Source organism: Pocillopora verrucosa, chromosome 9 (genome assembly GCF_036669915.1).
Source record: "Pocillopora verrucosa isolate sample1 chromosome 9, ASM3666991v2, whole genome shotgun sequence".
In the NCBI taxonomy this organism is placed as follows: Eukaryota; Metazoa; Cnidaria; class Anthozoa; order Scleractinia; family Pocilloporidae; genus Pocillopora; species Pocillopora verrucosa.
Genome location: NC_089320.1, coordinates 15,408,210 through 15,422,550, shown reverse-complemented (window position 1 = coordinate 15,422,550; position 14,341 = coordinate 15,408,210). Strand labels below are relative to the sequence as shown.

The following is a 14,341-nucleotide window of genomic DNA, read 5'->3' as shown; positions in this document are numbered from 1 at the left end:
TAGTTTCAGTTCCAGAATCGGTTTACTTTTGGAGAAATTCAGATAAACGTTTCCCCTGTTTTACCCGACAACAAAAATGACCGAAACTGTACCGAGATGAATAATCTATTGGTGTGTTCACATTCACTCCAAGGGAAAATTGAATGTATCAATGTGAAGATGAATGATGTCACTATATATGGTAGAAGTGCCAATTCGCAATGTTGTATTTAGCTTGAGATAGAGAAATAAACATTTCACTCTTTTTCTGCGACGTTTTTGTATGAAAATGAGGCCTCAGGCCTCGAGCAAGTAGCCGTTGTTACCATGGCAACAAGAGTGTTGCGACCTTTAAAAAGGGCATTTTTATGTATCCCTCCTGAGCGCCTAACTGCATGCAAAATTTGAAGGGGTTTGAAAGTTTTCATTTCCCAGGATGTTTGATTCTTACAGAGACTTGTTTTTAATGCGAGCGCTTTGCCTCTGCATAATTATGATAAGCTATCTCCTATTTTTTCATGTATATTATTAATACGTAATCACATTATTTTTCTCGCGCAGCATGGAATAAATAAGCACTTGTTAATTTTTACAAATACCACAAATTGCACTCGCCCTACGAGCTCGTGATATTTTCTTAGTCTTTGAAAAAACTTACTCGTGCTTATTTATTCCAAATTGCACTCCAAATGTGATTACACTCACTAATCGACTGTTACGTTAGTATCCCGCGCATTCTCTGTTTTCTCCCGTAATAGATTGTGACGTTCGTATCTCGCGCATTCTCTGTTTTCTCATGTATTGGATTGCTACGTTAGTACCCCGCGCATTCTCTGTTTTCTCCCGTAATAGATTATTACGATAGTATCTCGCGCATTCTCTGTTTTTCTCGTATATTGGATTGTTACGTTAGTATCTCACGCATTCTCTGCTTTCTCCTGTAATAGATTGTTATGTTAGTAACTCGCACATTCTCTTTTTTCTCCTGTACTGGATTGTTACGTTACCATCTCGCGCATTCTCTGTTTTCTCATGTAATGGATTGTTACGTTAGTATCTCGCACATTCTCTGTTTTCTCCTGTAATGGATTGTTACGTTACTATCTCGCGCATTCTCTGTTTTCTCATGTAATATATTGTTACATTAGTATCTCGCATATTCTCTGTTTTTTCCTGTAATCGATTGTTACGTTAGTATCTTGCACATTCTCCGTTTTCTTCTGTAATCGATTGTTACGTTAGTATCTTGTGCATTCTCTGTTTTCTTCTGTAATTGATTGTTACTTTAGTATCTCGCGCATTATCTCTTTTCTGCCGTGATCGATTGTTACGTTAGTATCTCGCGCATTATCTGTTTTCTTCTGTAATTGATTGTTACTTTAGTATCTTGCGCATTCTCTGTTTTCTCCTATAATCGATTGTTATGTTAGAATCCCGCACATTCACTGTTTCTCCTATAATCGATTGTTAGGTCAGTATCTCGCGCATTCTCTGTTTTCTTCTGAAATGGATTGTTACGTTAGTATCTCGCGCATTCTTTGTTTTCTTCTGAAATGGACTGTTGCGTTAGTATCTCGCGCATTCTCTCTGTTTTCTCCTGGAATGGGTTGTTACGTTAGTATCTCGCGCATTCTCTGTTTTCTCCCGTAATGGGATTTTACGTTAGTATCTCGCACATTCTCTCTGTATTCTCTTGTAATGGATTGTTACGTTAGTATCTCGCGCATTCTTTTAGTATTCTCCTGTAATGGATTGTTACGTTAGTATCTCGTGCATTATCTGTTTTCTTCTGTAATTGATTGTTACTTTAGTATCTCGCGCATTCTCTGTTTTCTGCCGTGATTGATTGTTACGTTAGTATCTTGCGCATTCTCTGTTTTCTCCTATAATCGATTGTTAGGTCAGTATCTCGCGCATTCTCTGTTTTCTTCTGAAATGGATTGTTACGTTAGTATCTTGCGCATTCACTGTTTTCTCCTATAATCGATTGTTAGGTCAGTATCTCGCGCATTCTCTGTTTTCTTCTGAAATGGATTGTTACGTTAGTATCTCGCGCATTCTCTGTTTTCTTCTGAAATGGACTGTTACATTAGTATCTCGCGCATTCTCTCTGTTTTCTCCTGTAATGGGTTGTTACGTTGGTATCTCGCGCATTCTTTTAGTATTCTCCTGTAATGGATTGTTACGTTAGTATCTCGCGCATTCTCTGTTTTCTCCTATAATCGATTGTTAGGTCAGTATCTCGCGCATTCTCTGTTTTCTTCTGAAATGGATTGTTACGTTAGTATCTCGCGCATTCTCTGTTTTCTTCTGAAATGGACTGTTACATTAGTATCTCGCGCATTCTCTCTGTTTTCTCCTGTAATGGGTTGTTACGTTGGTATCTCGCGCATTCTCTCTGTTTTCTCCTGGAATGGGTTGTTACGTTAGTATCTCGCGCATTCTCTGTTTTCTCCTGTAATGGGATTTTACGTTAGTATCTCGCGCATTCTCTCTGTATTCTCTTGTAATGGATTGTTACGTTAGTATCTCGTGCATTATCTGTTTTCTTCTGTAATTGATTGTTACTTTAGTATCTCGCGCATTCTCTGTTTTCTGCCGTGATTGATTGTTACGTTAGTATCTTGCGCATTCTCTGTTTTCTCCTATAATCGATTGTTAGGTCAGTATCTCGCGCATTCTCTGTTTTCTTCTGAAATGGATTGTTACGTTAGTATCTTGCGCATTCACTGTTTTCTCCTATAATCGATTGTTAGGTCAGTATCTCGCGCATTCTCTGTTTTCTTCTGAAATGGATTGTTACGTTAGTATCTCGCGCATTCTCTGTTTTCTTCTGAAATGGACTGTTACATTAGTATCTCGCGCATTCTCTCTGTTTTCTCCTGTAATGGGTTGTTACGTTGGTATCTCGCGCATTCTTTTAGTATTCTCCTGTAATGGATTGTTACGTTAGTATCTCGTGCATTATCTGTTTTCTTCTGTAATTGATTGTTACGTTAGTATCTTGCGCATTCTCTGTTTTCTCCTATAATCGATTGTTATGTTAGAATCTCGCGCATTCACTGTTTTCTCCTATAATCGATTGTTAGGTCAGTATCTCGCGCATTCTCTGTTTTCTTCTGAAATGGATTGTTACGTTAGTATCTCGCGCATTCTCTGTTTTCTTCTGAAATGGACTGTTACATTAGTATCTCGCGCATTCTCTCTGTTTTCTCCTGTAATGGGTTGTTACGTTGGTATCTCGCGCATTCTCTCTGTTTTCTCCTGGAATGGGTTGTTACGTTAGTATCTCGCGCATTCTCTGTTTTCTCCTGTAATGGGATTTTACGTTAGTATCTCGCGCATTCTCTCTGTATTCTCTTGTAATGGATTGTTACGTTAGTATCTCGCGCATTCTTTCAGCATTCTCATGTAATGGATTGTTACGTTAGTATCTCGTGCATTCTCTGTTTTCTCCTGTAATCGATTTTTACGTTAGTACCTCGCACATACTCCGTTTTCTTCTGTAATTGATTGTTACTTTAGTATCTCGCGCATTCTCTGTTTTCTTCTGAAATGGATTGTTACGTTAGTATCTCGCGCATTCTTTGTTTTCTTCTGAAATGGACTGTTGCGTTAGTATCTCGCGCATTCTCTCTGTTTTCTCTTGTAATGGATTGTTACGTTAGTATCTCGCGCATTCTCTCTGTATTCTCTTGTAATGGGTTGTTACGTTAGTATCTCGCGCATTCTTTTAGTATTCTCCTGTAATGGATTGTTACGTTAGTATCTCGTGCATTCTCTGTTTTCTTCTGTAATTGATTGTTACTTTAGTACCTCGCACATACTCCGTTTTCTTCTGTAATTGATTGTTACGTTAGTATCTCGCGCACTCCAAGCTCTCTCCTGTAATGGATTGTTACGTTCGTGTCTCAGGCATTCTCCGTTTTCTCCTGGGAGGCATTGTTACGTTAGTAAAGGATTGTTAAGTTAGTATCTCGCGCACTCGAAGCTCTCTCCTGGAATGGATTGTTACGTTAGGGTCTCGTACTTTCTCTCTGTTTTCTTCTGTAATGGGTTGTTACGCTACTATCTCGCGCATTCTCTGTTTTCTCCTGTAATGGGATTTTATGTTAGTATTTCGCGCGGCATTCTCTCTGTATTCTCTTGTAATGGATTGGTACGTTAGTATCTTGTGCATTCTCCTGTAACCGAATTGAACGTTAGTGTCTCGCTCACCCTCCGTTTTCTTCTATAATCGATTGTTACGTTAGTATCTCAGGCACTCCAAGCTCTCTCCTGGAATAGATTGTTACGTTAGCGTCTCGCGCTTTCTTTCTGTTTTCTTCTGTAATGGATTGTTGCCTCAGTATCTCGCGTATTCTCTGTTTTCGCCTTCAATGGATTATTACGTTAGTATCTCGTGCATTCTCTGTTTTCTCCTGTAATGTAATTTTACGTTAGTATCTCGCGCATTCTTTCTGTATTCTCCTGTGATGGATTGTTACGTTAGTATCTCGTGCATTCTCTGCTTTCTCCTGTAATCGATTTTTACGTTAGTATCTCGCACATCCTCCGTTTTCTTCTTTAATCGATTGTTACGTTAGTATCTTGCGCACTCCAAGCTCTCTCCTGTAACGGATTGTTACGTTCGTGTCTCACACATTCTCTGTTTTCTCCTGGGATGCATTGTTACGTTAGTAAAGGATTGTTAAGCTAGTATCTCGCGCATTCGAAGCTCTTTCCTGGAATGGATTGTTACGTTAGCGTCTCGTGCATTCTCTGTTTTCTCCTGTGAAGGATTGTTACGTTAGTATCTCGCGCATTCTCTGTTTTCTCCTGCAATCGATTGTTAGGTTAGTGTCACTTGCATTCTTTGTTTTTTCCTGAAATCGATGGAAAAAAATTGCTGACGAGGTTTCCTTGCTAGGAGAACGTAAAAGCTGGTGGTTTCACGTTTTTGCTCTGTAGAGGACGGCTAAGAAATGTCGGTGTTCCGCTTTTGTTCTGCTCGTTATATATTTTGTTTCGCTACGTTCTCGCTGCCGTCTCCATCGTGGTTTTTTTAAGTTCCTACTGTTTTTGGGACCAGATCCTGTTACGTAACCTCGTGAATACTACTCCTAAAATTTTGCTCTGGATTAAGGACTGGCGAATTAGCAGGCCACTCCTTTTTTCTATGAAATTGGGTAAGTTTCTCTGGCACCCTGTTTGACTGAATTTGCTGATGGCATTCCATTTGTCAAACGTGGTCCATCTTCCATTAATTGCTCCATTCTCGGAATTATCATGTCACCACGAGTGCACAGTTCCTAGCTCTAGGCCTTCAAACGAAACATCCCTTATTAAAATTTTGCGACGATTGCTAAGCTGGTCGTTACAGCCGAGGAAGGATCCAGGGACAACAAGTCCGTTTTCCAGTATTTCTGGTCCCCGTTCAAATAAACATCAAAGTTTCCTTTCAAAAGAGAAACGAGCGCCCTGTCTGTAATAAACATCTTGTTTCGCCCTCCCTTGAGGTACCAAAAGTAATTAAGCATCCCGGGCCTTAACTCGAATTATGACGGTCTGCGAAAAAGACAGGAAATAGGGGTTTCGTAGGGGGATCATATCTCCAAGGGAATTGAGTATTTCTGACCTGTTATTTTAACACAATTATTAAGTCATGATCTTAGTATTTTCGCCAGATTTGAGCCAAATCAGTGATTTGAGCATTATCACCCCCAGTTTGATTTTCTCGTGGTCACGCTCTTAAGCCAATGCTCGTCATTCCACCCCTAATGATCCATGTTGCACTTAGTTTTACCTGGTAAGCTGGTTGGACTTGACGTTCCTAAAGACTACAGATTACATCATTCTTTGCATTCGGCAACTGAAAAAAGCACTCAATACATTCATCTGTGAAAATAAAATCTTCTCATTCTTCTACTGTTCGTTTCTTATATTTTAAGAAAACTACAATAATTAGAACGTGAACGGCACCAAAAACAAGAAACTGTCTTTGGAGCATTTGAGGGCCGAAGGCGTGATTCTGGTGGGTACTAGGAGATGCTCCCCCAAGAAATTTGAAAAATTGGGTTGCCTGAGACTGCATTTCATGCGTTTTGAAGCAGTAGATCACTTAGCAGTCATAAAATGAAAACGGTACATTTCAGTAAGTTTCATTTCAAACTACATAATACGTGAGTCAGGACTCAAGTACTACAATTTCTTTGCTTACATCTTTTTTTGTGATACTTTTCTTATCTATTTTAATTTATATTATAAGCTCAGTTATGCACGCATTCTGATTGGTTCTCACTTATGATCTATTGGAGGACAGACGTATAGATGACGTCATAATTAAAACTTTTTATTTTATTTTTTTTATTTTTTATTTATTTTATTTTTTTATTTTTTAAATTTTCTATCAGATAAAACAAATAGACTCCAAGTTGCCGTGCGTCTGTTCAGTAATAGATCACAGAGGACTGTGATCACACACATTTTTGACGTCATCTATACGTCTATACAGACGTATAGATGACGTCATAATTAAAAATTTTAAAAATTCTCTATTATATAAAACAAATAGACTCCAAGTTGCCGTGCGTCTGTTCGGTAATAGATCACAGAGGACTGTGATCACACACACATTTTGACGTCATCTGTGATCTATTACTGAACAGTCGCACGGCAACTTAGAATCTATTTGTTAATCAAACTTTGTCTTAACACGGGCAATTTATCAGCTATTAAAAAGATTAAAAACTATCAACTATCAATTATGTCAGTTACACTATAGTGCTGCTTTGTATGAATGCCGTGCTTTAAAGAGCTTTGTTGATTTCTAGTTTGAACGACCCGAGGGATCCCGCGCACCTGGCCTCTCGGGGAAGGCTATCGCCCAATGTGGTACCACTAAAACTAAAATTATTTTTGAAATAATTTTTGCGTAGTATTTGAACATTAAGTTTGTTCTCGAATTCTTCAGGTTGTAGCTTGTATTTCGTTTAGAGAATTTTTAAGTTGAACAGTCCGGAGCTAACTCATGCAGGCATTTGAAAACCATAGAAGCCTTCTGTATGTTCCGCTGGCGGTCAAAATTTTTCCATCCTAAAACCTCTATCAGTTGGTCAGCGTCATAATTTGAAAATGTCATAACGCGAGCTGCTCTATTCTGCAATTTTTGTAATTCCAGCTGAGTTTTGTCGTCAATTGTTACACCCACTGATTTCGTAGTTGAAACCTGTTCCATCCGAGTACCTTCCATTGTGACTGATGGGGATGCAGTAAGGGTATCCAGCCTCGGTTCACAGTTTGACAAAAAAAATGTGGAAGGTCATTTCTGTCAAATAAGAATAACAGTGGATAGAGGATGGTCCCCCGAGGAACATCGCAGGTCAGTACACGGCTGTCAGATAAGGACCCACTAACTGAGCATTGTTGTGTGCGGTTCTCCAAATACGACAGCAACCATTTTAATAAATTCCCCGATATACCATAAAGTCAAACTTAGGTAGAAGAATGTTGTGGTCAACAGTATCGAAAGCTCTCTTTAGATCTAGAAAAATAACCGCGTTGATTTTCCCAATGTCTATATTATATCCCTAGGAGTCAGTTACCTCAAGCAAAGCTGTAACAGTCTATTGAATAGCAAGAAAACCCGACTGATGTTAGCATAGTACATTTTGCTCCTGTAAATAGGCATATAACAGTTTCGTAAATTTTTCTCTCCAATACCTCGACCACAACTGGGATAACCGAGATTGGACGGTAAATGTTTACGTTGTCTCAATCACATTGCTTGAAAAGGGGTGTGACTCCAGCAGAAATCCAGTCTTCTGGCAGTTTACCCTGTCTGATAGATTGGCTAAAAATATCGCATACAGGCATACAAATGAGGTCTGCACACTCCCGAATAAGTCTCGCAGACACTCTGACTAGGCCAGTTACCTTAGACTTGTTTAGATTGTTCATAAGTGAAAGGATTTTGTTTGCATTGCATTTCTACGGGCAAAGTCAGTGAAACAAATCTATCCAATGAAAAGGCAAAAATTTCGATTCGCGCCAATGTTACTTTCTAGTACATGAAAGCCTAAGTAAAGACACTGTGAGGTTCGAAAAAAGAAAAAATAGACATGGCCTTAAAGGTTATATACTTTTTCTGGAACTTAGAAAAGGTGGAAGATGTAGAAAGGAAAATGTTTTCTGCGTGGGAATCATATTAACCCCGACGGAAGAAATCTAATGTGCGTGCTTCAGCTCTTGCAATTAAGTTATGAAAATTAAGAGGGGCCATGAGACTACTCGAACAAATTATTTGGCGTAAACATACGCAGAGGCTATAAGTTTCCTACCCTTATAGGAGTCAAAAATCATTCAATCGTGGCCGCAGAGCTGAATTTTCAACCAAGCGAGACCTTCTGAATATTACTAAACTTAATTTACTTAGAATTTACAATTCTTTCCCTCAATGTTTTTGTTTTTCAATTTTTGACTTTATTACTTTTACGGGTCGACAGTAGCCGTGAACAGTAGTTATTTTTTTACGCACTCATGTATGTATGAATGGATGTCTCTACACTCATGTGATCGTAGTAACTCCGACCTCACTGCAGTTCGTTACTATTAATAGACAATAGCACACCCAAAATGGCGCAAGACATTTATACTGTTATTCATTTGTTGCGTTTCCTTTCATCTCTTCAGGTGAGTTTAAATATTATGAAAGGCTTCTCTTCTTAGTAAGTATTTACAACCAGTGTTAAGAAGTTCCGCATCAAAAACTAGTCGAAGTAAATTATGTGGGGACTAGACATAGTTTGATGCTCCACCATTTTGCACACTGGTCACAGTCACCGCAGATTTAATGAATGTAACCAAAGAAGTTACAATTCATAGACCCAACGTTTCGACACTCCTGTCTAGTGCCTTCATCAGGGGTGATCTAAACGCTGCAACAAGAGGTCCTTTTATATGATCACTAATTAGCGGCCTTTTTTTTTTCTGACGAGGTGTAAAGAAGCGTCAGAAGCGTAGTTCTGCTTTTCTTATCCCCCCTCATTACTTTTGATTTAAGGTTTCCTTCTAAGAGTCATAATATGTTGTACTAAAGAAAAGAAATGATATAATTGAAGTTGAAGATACGTTGAAGTTGAAGCTAGATTGCTTGGTCAGAAATTATCCAGAACACGTAGAATGCAATCACCTATGCAAATATTTCAGATTCACATCGAATACCGTAAAAGTGCGAAATTTTACTGGGAAAACCGTCAGCAGTTTCTCTACGGTGAAATGGCTATTAAGATAAGCTTAGAAAGGAGGGAAAAGGGAGAAAGCATAAAAAGTAAAACGAAGTTGACGAAGTTGAAGCTAGATTGCTTGGTCAGAAATTATCCAGAACCCGTAGAATGCAATCACCTATGCAAATATTTCAGATTCACATCGAATACCGTAAAAGTGCGAAATTTTACTGGGAAAACCGTCAGCAGTTTCTCTACGGTGAAATGGCTATTAAGATAAGCTTAGAAAGGAGGGAAAAGGGAGAAAGCATAAAAAGTAAAACGACAACATAGCTACAAATGTGCTGTTTTCTTGACACGTGGTCTCCCGCTCGCGTCCACTACACGTCATGTCGGCATATGTTACGTTTAAAAGACAGCGGGTTTGAAAATTTGAAAGTAGCCATCGCTGTATTCATCGACTCAATTTTCCGAACTTAGTAATTCTGATGATGAAAAGGACTTCAATAGCCACAGCCTCATCACCCTGCTGATTTCTGAGAGTAAGTATTGTATAGCCGAATCATGTCCTTGTGGCATGACGGTACTCTTTCTCGTCGAGGAAGAAGAAAAAGAATTCAACGACGGATCATCCTAGGATCAGGATACGCTACTATTAACGCTGAAACATCTCTTGAGTATAGATGATGTTAGGAACAAGAGATATAGTTTCTCGTTAGCTTTGGAGTTATTTAATGCAACTATACTGTCTTATTTTCACGGGCGATGATCCAAACTTTTTGCTCTCAGAGGCATAAACTCGTGTAAGGAATGAAAATATCCTAATTATGATTTGTAGTGAAATGTTTTTCGCGATCACAGTTATCTAGTCTCAATATACTGTGTCGATAACCACATATTGAATTCCTTCCATTTTGATTAATCCACAGGTAATTCAAGTCAGAGAAAGTCACGCTTTAGCGAGGATTGGTCGAGAAACCTTAAAACAAAATAAGGAAAAGTTAAGCTTGAGGAGGGCAGACAGCTTTCTATCTTTAAAAAGCAACAACATCAAATGTAAAAGAAAAACGACACAACAAAAAGCAATAACAAATGGGCTAAAGTGTGACGAATGACGTCACAGACTAGTTTCCAGGCATCTTCCATCACTCGAACATTTGGAGCGTGCTACAAACTGGATCTAAAAACACCACGAAAAATATTTCCTTCGCCGGTGGAATCTGAAGTTTGACTGAATCGAAGTAATTTCCCATTTACTTAAGGTAAAGTTAATTCATTTATTTTCACAAGGTTCCACCTTCAGTGCGATTTACTTTGAAAAATATCCTAATCGAAAAAGCGTGAACATCAAACTCAAAGCTAACATTTTAAAGCTCTCGTAGGATACAACGAAATGACTATTTGGCACGTGCATGTCGTGCAACTGAGAATTGTGCAAAATTTAGGTTAGACAGAGCTAATGAGGAGCTATAACGAGCTAATCTTCCCTAACAAGCTCCACTTATGCCTTTACTGGCACTTGAATAACGCTTGTTCTTCTATCGGTTTATGATAAACCTTGCGTATGGAAGGTTGTAATATATTTTGAGTAACGCCTTAGTCAGCTTTTGTGTTCGCTCTACGTTATGACCTTTTTTCCTCTCCGATCAATTTTCTTTAATTTTTTTTCTTCAAAGAGGACAATTGATGCATCAAAAGTATGAAATGAGAACAAACATGTTGCTCGTTGAAAAACAAAAGCCCATCTCTTGACAGTGACATCTAAAGGAAAAAACATCGTATGTTGCAGGAATGCGCACGAGAATTTGCTTGACGCCACGGGTAAATGTTATGCGCAGTACAAGATGCGCAGTGTGATGCTAGGGGAATCACCATTGAAAGACTATGGCGCGCAAACGATGAGCTGGAACAGTCACGAACTCTAATAATGGTTTTTGGATTTTTCCATTATGAAAGAAATATAGGCTATGGAGTCCTTAGTTCTTCCACAACCATAATATCAAGCTTTTTCTTTTGTTTTAGATTTATAAGGACATGCATATGGTCGTCAACAGAACAATCCTGTTGGACATGATGAGGTACCATGTTATGAACACATTGATGTTGTAGAAATATGATGGGTGGTAAGATGTAACAGGTTGACTGAAATATTCCAATGCCCTTCTTCAGAATCACTCTAGATTGTTGGCTACATCTGCCAACAATGGAGAGTGATTGAGAAAACAGACATTTTGAATGTTAACTCAATTGATACGTTGAAAAACCTATCATTCAGTGCAATATTTATAACAATCTTACATTTCTCAACATTTGTGTAGTTTGTCTCACATGTAAATGCACTTATAGGGTGTAGGGTGCTATGCTTGTAGTTCAATTGGTTAAAATGTCTTCAAGTATAGACTATTGAAAACATCACATATGATTTGGAAGATTCTTCAGGCTGTCATTGGTTTAGCATGCAAAGAAGTATCCCTTCTTCTTCTATTTTGAAAGGCGTACTCCTTCAAGTCTTAAGGGCTGTATTATTTATTATTTTGGTATTCGCTTGTTTTGTTGATTATCTCATTTCGAGCAAGCTCTTTTATCTTTATCTGTATATATATTTTGTGTTTGCCATGGCACTTGGTTCATTTATTAGTTCCTTTACTATGTTAGATTCATTTACGCTGTTAAGTCGCCACGTGTTTAATTGAATACAATCGATTATATAAGTCCCTTTTTTTAATTCGCTTACAGTTTACAAGATTGATTAAAGCTATGTCTCTGTAACATATCCCCTGGTTTGGTTGGCATTTTCTCCGGTTGCGATTTTCTTGGCACTTCATTCAGTCTTGATGTTCATTTGGCGCAACACTTTGGACATTGTTGATCCTGACAATATGCAGGATGCTTGACACTTTCGAATCTAGCTAAGGCCTACTTCACCTTTGTGTTTTTTGTGACTAAAGTGGAAGGTCTGGGGTTTGATTAATGGTGGAGACTTTGATCTTTTGTTTTTCTCTTGCTTGTGAAAAAATGAACATCTTTCTTAGTACCTTACATATAACTGGTCTGAATGACACTGGATAGTTTTTTCCAACATATGTTTTGCATTTCTAACACTATTTTATTTCCAAATGAGATCATTGCAATTTGTTCCAGGTTGCCATTAAATGTTAACATATAAGACTATAGTTTTTCTTACCTTTGGTTTCATAACATTGAAGAATTGATTTTGTTTTCCAGCAGGTAGAAAACCTGCAGGGCCTTATATTCAATGAAGAGATAATGGACTGGATTACTTTAGTATTATTGCTAATCCTTCTGTACCAAGAAAGGTATGTGATTACCAAATGTCAAATTCATAATAATCCTAATTACAAATTTCCTTGCTACATTTGCAAAAGGCCCCAACAAGCTCCACTTATGCCTTTACTGGTATCTGAATAACCCTTGTTCTTCTATCAGTTTATGATACACCTTGTGGTTGCTGAAGGCAAGGGTTCTAATAGGAAAAGTTGAAAAAAACACTTGAGAAATACGGAGTCTTCAGCATTTGGAAGGTTGTAATATACTTTGAGTAATGCCTTTGTCAGTCTTCATGCACTATCTGAGTTATGATCTTTTGTTTTAGATTAACAAATATACACAAGGATTTCCAACAGAACACTCCTGTTAAAAATGCAGACAATGAGGTACCATGTTATGAATGTATTGATGTTATAATAATGTGGATGTAAGTTGTCACAAGATGACTGGCTAGATGTAATGATTTTCTTTTTCATTAGAAGCCATAGCGGTTACGTTTGAGTCACAATGGTTGAGTGATTGAGAAAACAGACATTTTAAATGTTAACTCAATTGATATTTTAATGTTTATATAAGATTGTTGTTTCTGTTACATTTGGTTTCATTACATTGGAGAATTGATTTTGTTTTCCAGCTGATTTCCGGTACTCGATACCTTGAAGGGATGCTATGGATTATTACTTTTAAACTTTGGGGTTGGTGGTAATCCTTTTGCACCAAGAAAGGTATGTGAAAGCAATCAGCTAAAAAGAGGGACACTTATTGGCAAGTGGGCGCTTGATCAAGGGGGATGCTTATTAATTTAAGTCAGCAATAGGAAAAACATTAAAAGAACATTTCTGTAACATCACATTTTTATACAGGGTCGGGGTCTATCCAAGCTCAACTGATATTATTTCCTTTTTTTTTCTTCAGGTCAATATGAAGAGCATTATAGATAGCTTCATTACAAGAAATAATAAATATTTATTTTTAATATAAGTGTTATTATTTAGTTGTTCAAAATGCTTTATTAGTATTTGAACTGTAAGTTATAGTGCCAAAGTGCCTTCAGTAAATAGTAAGTAATGTAATTTCTGACGGTTGAGTGACTAGGAATGAATTAGTCAGAAATTACTATTCTGATGGCACGATTGAGAGGTTTTAGTATTCTCAGGGGAGAGTTTTGAGTATTTAATGTTTTAGCGGGGAATATTAATCATTCTAGCTCAGTCAGTCTTTCTGTTTGCTGTTGTCAATTTAGTTAAATTTTTTCTATGGAGTTATGGGTTTGTTTGTACGAGGTTCCGTGCCACTGCATTAGATGGGGAATACATTTCCACATATTTTTTGGCCACATCTAAAGAGTGGTTTTTTAGTGGTTTTTCGTATCTGGCGTGGTACACTTTATTTTTTAAGCTTTTCAAGTTAGACTTGCTAGCATATTCTATGTTGTAATAAGTATATGTTACGACACATTGTTGTTGTCGGATGACTGACTGACCATTCCTCAATAAACTATTTCACATTGAATGTTTCGTGATAGTGTAGTCAGAATAATATTTATTGTTGAAGCGACGACTGTCTCGAAAGTTTTAATAAGAGTTATTGCGGACGATTGCTTGTTTCAAGGGACTCAAGAGACAGCAGTGAGATAATGTCAGTGGTGAGCTAGGATATAGACTGTGTTGGGCTGAATTAAGTTTATTGACGATAAGTATTGTACTGCTTTAGGATTCGCACCTTGTTAAGAACGTTACTCGCTGTTTAATAAAGTAGTCGAGTTTGTGGAATTGTAACATTTTTCTGTCGGTAAGATTATACTGTAACAGAAGTATTAAGAATTCTTGAGAAAATTTATCTCATTTCATCTCCCTTACTTCACCATTGAT

General features: G+C 37.7%; 1 long non-coding RNA gene across 2 annotated transcripts; it reads left to right on the top strand.

The window, feature by feature from the left end:
• The first annotated feature begins 8,580 nt into the window (after nt 1–8,580).
• Nucleotides 8,581–14,242, top strand: LOC136283354 (uncharacterized). Of its 2 annotated transcripts, none has more exons than XR_010718708.1 (7): nt 8,581–8,649; nt 10,112–10,444; nt 11,205–11,260; nt 12,411–12,499; nt 12,796–12,856; nt 13,105–13,195; nt 13,386–14,242. It is a non-coding gene; the product is annotated as an uncharacterized lncRNA (long non-coding RNA). The 2 variants fall into 2 exon arrangements; XR_010718707.1 differs by having other exon boundaries at nt 12,408–12,499.
• Nucleotides 14,243–14,341: the final 99 nt, after the last annotated feature.